Genomic DNA, 6,370 nt, shown 5'->3' with positions numbered 1-6,370 from the left:
CAGAAAAAGAAAGTGGATCAGTAGGCATACCTTGTCTTGGAAAATTTGGCCTTCTTTGAGCAACATAAAATATTTTCTCATCATCTCCTTGTATTGTCTTGAAATCAGGAACTTCAAGATTTGCAACCATCTTACATCTACAGTCTCTCTTCTTCTATCTACAATGTGGACATAATTCTGCGAGAATTGCATCAACTTCCTCATGCTTCTTCTTAGCTTGAAGTGTGTCTAACTGAGTATCCATATTGTTTATGATATCCTCTTTAAAATCCTTCAAAAGGTGACCGAGCTTCGTTCGCAAAACTCCATTATTGGACGTTGATGAAGACATTCCCGACTTGAAACGCCTATTCTTCTTAGAAGAAGATTTGGAATACTTCTAACAAATTTGGCCAATGTCATTCCATGTTGATTGAGTTATATCACCACCTCCCATAAGGTCTAAAGCATCTGTACATTCGTCACTAATCCTCCTCAGAAATATCAACTTAAGAGAATCTTCATTTAAAGTACTATGCTTGGACTTCTTGACATTGAATAGAAATCTCATCGGATAATCTTCTAGACTCTCATCCTCCCTTTGTGTCATTCTAAAGATATCATCCCCATGGAGGTCAGTCCCTCTATAGTAATCTTTATATTTCACAAGAAATAAGTGTTTCATCTCATCCCATGTATTGGTTGTACTACTCCCTAGACTCATAAACCATCTCAAAGCTGATTCTTTTAAAGTGGCAAGAAATATTTTGAATCTATGGGCATATGTAGTGTAATCATAACTCATACAAAGGACATCAAATTCAAATAAGAAAGTATCGAGATCCTCTATCACTGGTTCATACAATTTAGGAAGAGAAGAAGTTGGAATATTCTTGAGGTTAGCATTATCATGCAAATCAGAAATGGGGAACTCAAATGTTGTGTTCACAGGTGGAGGTGGGTTATTCCCATCGGGGGGTGGACTTCCTTGCATTGGTCTTTAAGGAAAAGTTACTGGACAAGGGTAATCTTTAAGAGGTCCAAAGACAAAATGAAGGTTGTTCTTAGAAATTTCAAATGCAAGTAGGTTCAAATTATCTGGGGCTTGGTAGAGTGTAGCAAATGGGTTTACATCTGGGGCTTCATATGGATTGAGTCTTATATGATCAGGATGGTTAGGAGGGAATCTACCTTGAGAATCTCTTCTTCGTCTATGCATGCAAATTCATGAGAATTAATTAAAACAAACTAAGCTATCAAAACCAACCATACTAAAAACTTAAAAAATTCATAACTATGACAGGTTATTAGTTTGACACCATCCCTGACAATAGCGCCAAAAATGTTTTCCTAGCCAATAAGAACAATAACTATATTTAAAGTCTTAACTCAAAGATTGGTCATCCATTCAGAGTAGCTACATTTCCATGATTGAGGTTCATTTACTTGTCAACCCAGGGACGTATTACTTGAAATGGGTCTACATTGTATATGCACTAAGTTCCAATGAAAGTCATTCTGCACTACTGCAACAACTAAGTCTGTCTAAAATAAATAAGAGAAAATATGACAACAGAATGGCTACATGAAATATTAACATTAATAAAAGACTCTAACTAAATAATTGTTAACTAAGTTTAGAGCTAACAAATAGGAATTACTCTGTCTGCTTTGGCTGCAGGTGTAGTCATAGATCTGGTTCCAGTGGCTGCAGGAATAGTCGATCGCTAGAACATCTACTGCAGCAAAAAGGAAACTTAATCTAACAATCACACATGTTTACTCACCAAGTGGGCCCCCTTGGATGAGTGTATCCAAACTTCAAAATGATTCTATATACTCAGAATAACATAGCTTTTATTCATTATTTCCAAAAGTCGATACAATACATGAGATAAGAGTGTGAGATTTTGCCAGGATCAAGGGCACAATGAAAAGTATAAAGAGAGACAAAAGAATGACAAGAAAAAACTATATTCTCATCAATATGCAAATGATCAACTGGATTCCCCAATACAATGAATATAGGCCTACTTATATAGGCAAGGCCATATGGATGTACGAGCACACAATCATGGCATATGGCTCAATGGGAAACAAGGGTAGGTAAGAAATACTAGGGGTAGGTAGGAGAAATAATATAATATTCCACAAGAGGTGGATGACCCACCGAATGTGGAGTGTAACAGCAAAATAAGACCACAAAAGGTGGAATTTCTCCTACAAGCTATATCCCTATGTGCACACTTCCCTAAGTGTCTCAAATCCAAACTACGAAGAGATGCATTAATCTAAGTTAACTTAAGTAAAGTGTAATAATATCCATAATGAATATTTATTTACACCAACACCTCCCCTTAAGTGCAACTTAGGGGAATGAAGACTCAAGTCAACAATGCAAGATGGGTCCCGGCTACTAGGCCATGATAGGTACCCATGTACAATATGCAAATGAAAGCAAAACTATGCAATGCAATCTCTCACAAACAGAGAAATGGAGAAAACCCAGTGAGAAAAAACTCCCCCCCAAAAGAGAGATGAATGTACAAAAGACTCAAAGAAGAAGGACAAAACCTCAAAGAGGAAAAAGTCCCCCCCACAAGAGAGGAAGGAGAAGTCAGCTAACCTCCCCTAATGAGACATCCTGCACCCCCAAGAGAGCTCGCAACTGCTAAAACTTACTCTTGGTGAAAGGTTTGGTGAATATGTCTGCAACCTGCTACGTTGTAGGATAATACTGCAAATCAATTAGCTCTCAGATATAGTGCATATGGATCTCGATGTGTTTGGTCTGCTGGTGTTGGACCGAGCTCTTCAATATTGTAATAGCACTCTGATTATCACAATGTAGAATTGTCGACCTTGGAGTGGTGAACCCAAACTTTGTGAAAATTTGCTGAAGCCAAATGGTCTCAGTCGCTGCGTTAACAACTCCTCGATACTCAGCCTCATTCGAAGAGAGAGCAATACCGTGCTGTTTCTTGCCCTGCCAACAAATGGGGCCCGAACCAAGGTGAAAACTATAACATGAAGTAGACTTACAATCATCAAGATCGCCAGCCCAATCGAAGTCTATATAACCAACCAAGCGAAGTCTTGTGCCTGCTGCATAGTGAATCCCATAGTGATGTGTACCCTGGATGTAATGAAGGATGTGTTTGGCAGCTTTCCACTGAACCTCATGTGGTTCCTACATGAAGCGAGAAACCATGCCAACCACAAATGAAACATTAGGGCGTGTATGAGTCAAGTAGATGAGACTACCCACAAGTTGACGATACAATGTGGCATCAACTGGTGGAGAAGAACATTGAGCCTCAATCTTGACTCCTAAAAGAAAGGGAATCGGTGTAGGCTTACAATCAGCCATATGAAAGCGTGCAAGTAGATCAAGAGCATACTTGGGCTACGATAGTGTAATCCCAGAAGGTGACTGTTAAATCTCTATCCCGAGAAAGTAGTACAAAAGACCCAAGTCAATCATAGCAAATCTGTCATGTAAAGCAGATTTGACCTTGCTAATGATGGATGCGGTGCTCCCTATAATGATCAAATCATCAACATAGAGCACAAGTATCAAGTGAGAGTCATTTTGTCACAAAATGTAGACATTCGGATCAGAATGACACCTGGTGAACCCTGCTAAGAGAAGAAAGGAATCCATCTTGGTGTACAAAGCCCTGGGGGCCTGCTTAAGGCCATAGAGAGATTTCCTTAGTTTAGAAACAAAGGAAGTACCTTGGAAGAAACCTTGTGGCTACTCCATATAAATCTCCTCATCAAGATCACCATGAATAAAAACATTCTTCACATCCATTTGATGTACAACCCAATCATGAGCTGCAACAATAGCAAGTGTCAAGCGAATGGAGTTCATCTTGGCTATGGGTGAAAAGGTCTCAGTATAGTCAACACCTGGAACCTGAGAGAAACCTTTCACAACAAGCCGAGCCTTATACTTATCCACACTACCATCCGCTACAAACTTGGTCCAATAGATCCAGCTACATCGAACAATCTTTCTCCCCTTAGGGAGATGGACTAAATCCCACGTGTTGTTCCTCATCAAGGAACTATACTCTTCCTCCATAGCTTGGTCCCACTCAGAAATCCCTGATGCTTCCCAAAATTTATGTGGATCGGAAGTGGTAGCAATGAATGCATGTGGAAGATCCTGATATTGTGATCGAGTCCTTCACGTATCTGAAGGATCCCCAACAAGAGAACCCATTGACTCAAGTGTCTGTCAAGCCCAACAAGGTCTAGGTGGAGGTAGAGAACGAGGCTCCTCGACTGCAAGTGGACCCTGCAGAGGTGTAACCTTGCGAGTCAGAGTTGAAGGAGTCTCGTCATCTGAATCACTAGCATCACTATCCACAATGAAGGAAGGTGGAGGAGGTAGAGAGGCTAAGCTAGGAGAGCTTTCCTCAAAGTGAACACTCCTCTCAATAAACACCTCATGTGTCTCAGGATCCATCAATCTATATGCCTTAACACCCTCAGGATATCCAACAAATATGCAAGACCGACTCTAAGGTTCCAATGCCTTACATTTCTACGGAGGTATGCGAGCCCATGCTGGACACCCAAAGACTCTGAAATGTCTCACAATCAGTTTCCTACCAGCCTAAGCCTGAAAAGGAGTATTACCTTGCAAATCTTTGCGAGGAAACCGATTCTGGATGTGTGTGGCACAACTGATAGCCTCTACCCAAAAGGCGGGATCAAGAGAACGTGCATGTATCATACAACTAGCCATTTCTTTGAGAGTTCTATTCTTGCGTTCTGCAACTCCGTTCTGCTGTGGAGTGTAAGCAACAAAATGTTGAAGATCAATCCCCTCAAATGTACAAAAATCCTCAAGTCTCTTGTTCACATATTCCCTTCCATTATCTATACGAAGAATCTTGACCACTTTCTTGAATTGCTTCTCCACACGAGTCTTGAAGCCCTGAAATCTATCAAATACTTCACTCTTGTGAATGAGAAAGTAGATCCAAGTGAAGTGGGAGTAGTCATCAATGAAGGTGAGGACATAAAGGGCCTTGCTAAATGAAGGTACTGGAAATGGACCTACTACATCGTTGTGAACGAGTTGAAGAACTTCCAAAGCTCTCCAAGCTTTCCCCTTATCAAACTTCTCCTTAGGATGCTTGCCCATGGAACAAACTGAACATACACCCTCTGAAAAACTGATTTGAGGTAGACCTGTGACCATGTCTTTAGTGCTGAGCTGTTGAAGATAGCGGTAGTTGAGGTGACCAAACCGCTCATGCCATAGCTTACTTTCTGAATTTGAATGAGTAAGCAAGGCCCTAGAAGGAGAACTTGGCACAAAGTGGGAGAATGAATAAAGCCTTGAGTTGTCATTGACTTGTCCCACTGCTACCAAAGCATCATCATCAAGTTCCTTTACCACGACTAAATCAGGTGTAAACTCAACCTTTTTCCCATTTCCATAGTGAGTGATTTGGTAGATAGAGAGAAGGTTGGTAGACAAGTTAGGAACATAAAGAACATTCTCAAATGTTCCATCATCCATGTCAACTAAACCTTTCCGTTCAACCTCTACTTGTGTATCACCACCTATGTAAATGTGAGGCACCTTAGATGGCTCCAATAAAGAAAATTGCTACTTTGTAGAACCCATGTGATAACAGGCACCTGAGTCAAGTATCCACTGCTGTGAAGAACCTGTTGTAGCCACAAATGATTGCCCTTTTCCCTTAGATTGTGAGGAAGAGGAAGGAGATGAACCTTTTTTGTGTAGGCAAATGGCAAGTTGATGTTGTTTTTCTTAAGAATAGTTGTCAACTCATCAACTTGCTTGGTGTGGCATTGATGCTCATCATGACCATACTTCTTGCAATATGCACAAGTTGGTTTATCCTTCTTAGGTGGAATTCCCTTCTTGGAAGAGGATGATTGTCCTTTTTCCTGTTGTTGCTTTGACTTAGATTGCTTCTTCTTCTTCTTAGAATCTTTGTTCACTCCCTTGATTAGCCACCAAAGCCTTGGGATTTGAAGACTTGAGAAGCCCCATGTTCAACAACTTAGATTGTTCCAATATCAACATTTATGTGAAAGCATCTAATGAAGGCATAATGTAGGATCTCCCCACTGTCAAATGATGAGTTTGGAAGGGAGAGTAACAACTTCACTTGCTTTCAAATCGCTATGTCGCCTAGAGCCGCCGCCGCCGCCACAGCCCTAAGGCCGAATGCCGCTGCCGCCACTGCAGCCCTAAGGCCGACTCTTGTCTTGCCTGCTGCTGCTGCGGGGAGCTCAGTGAAGGATGTTGTGGGAGCTGCGAAGGGCGTGGAAGTTTCTGTTTGGGCTAAAGCCAACGGTCCGAGGATTTCTTCTGTGACTTCCTTGCATGCCTTGCCCT

Source organism: Cryptomeria japonica, chromosome 5, assembly GCF_030272615.1.
Source record: "Cryptomeria japonica chromosome 5, Sugi_1.0, whole genome shotgun sequence".
NCBI classification, from domain to species: Eukaryota; Viridiplantae; Streptophyta; class Pinopsida; order Cupressales; family Cupressaceae; genus Cryptomeria; species Cryptomeria japonica.
Note: the sequence above shows the minus strand (reverse complement) of the source record.